The sequence below is a fragment of the Solanum tuberosum genome, unplaced genomic scaffold (genome assembly GCF_000226075.1).
Source record: "Solanum tuberosum cultivar DM 1-3 516 R44 unplaced genomic scaffold, SolTub_3.0 scf00325, whole genome shotgun sequence".
Classification (NCBI taxonomy): domain Eukaryota; kingdom Viridiplantae; phylum Streptophyta; class Magnoliopsida; order Solanales; family Solanaceae; genus Solanum; species Solanum tuberosum.
The window spans coordinates 593,990-595,521 of NW_006239251.1; positions in this window are offsets into that span (position 1 = coordinate 593,990).

Sequence of the window (1,532 nt, forward strand, 5' to 3'; positions counted from 1 at the left end):
TCGTACATTCATTGTACTGATGTCATTCGATCTGCATCTTATAATGATACAAATACAGGTGTTCAGGATCATCAACAGGAGCTTCGTTGAGATCGTTTGACATTTCAGTTAGATTTGGTAAGCTTCCTTGTATTTCGGAGGACTTCCCATTTACTTTCTAATTAGTAGTTTTGAGGTGTCGTAGGTCTTGTCTCGACACTCATATTTTTATAGTAGAGACTTCATAGATAGATAGAGTCGAGGTTTCTTTCAGCATTTACTTTCTTTTGAGCTGTTTTACAAACTATAAGTATTGCTATTGATTATTTTCAGACTTTATGAGTTGAGTATTTGAGTTTAATGAATTTCATTCCTCTTTAAGTCTATTATTGCTTGAGATGGTTTTCCGCTTGTAGTCAGCCAGGATGAAGGTTCGCTTCAGGACCAGAAATGATTATCGAGTACTGGCCACGTCCAAGATGTAGGCTCGGGTCATGACAAATTCTCCTCACATATCTAGTGGAACAAAAACTCAACTCAAGGTTCAAGAAGACACATTTGAAACTCCTTTTCAATGTTAGAGGTTCAATTAGAGTGATTCAAGGTATGTAAGGCTATCATAGTGAGGAATTCAGTTCTTTCTCACACCCTGCATCTACAGTTTAAGTTAGTAATATCAAAACTAGGTTTTTTACCCCCGAAGTGGACTATTTTATTTTATAGTCATTGATGATTCTTGATTGATGGTTCATGTTTATTCTACCACATACATCCTTTTTAGCTAAAGTTAATTATTTGAAACCTTGTCATAACATTTATATGCATTGTTTTCATGAGTAAAGTAAGTTTCAAGTTCCAAAAGCAGTATTTCAAGAAAAATTCAAGAAAATATATTTAGATCATATTTTAGAATTTTAAATTGAATTACTCATATCTTCATATTAGTAAATAAAAATTTATACAACATCCTCCAACAGATTGTATTGCAAATAAATGTTTACATCTTATTAACATTGATCATTATAAATATTAGTAATAATAGTACTATGTAAAGTTAAAAAAATTATGCTTTTTAAGGAAACTACACTACAAATAAAAAGTAGGAAATAAATAAATCTATTATTAAAATTTTATTTTAGACTATTAATTTTATGGAGTCACTCTTAAAATTCACTCTTCTTTCGACACGTGGCACCATGGCCCACCTACTTTTATTTTATTTATTACTATATAAGAAGAGTGAATAAAATTCGCTCTTCTTTCGACACGTGGCACCATGGCCCACCTACTTTTATTTTATTTATTACTATATAAGAAGAGTGAATAAAATTCGCTCTTCTTTCGACACGTGGCACCATGGCCCACCTACTTTTATTTTATTTATTACTATATAAGAAGAGTGAATAAAATTCGCTCTTCTTTCGACACGTGGCACCATGGCCCACCTACTTTTATTTTATTTATTACTATATAAGAAGAGTGAATAAAATTCACCATGGCCCACCTACTTTTATTTTATTTATTACTATATAAGAAGAGTGAATAAAATTCAC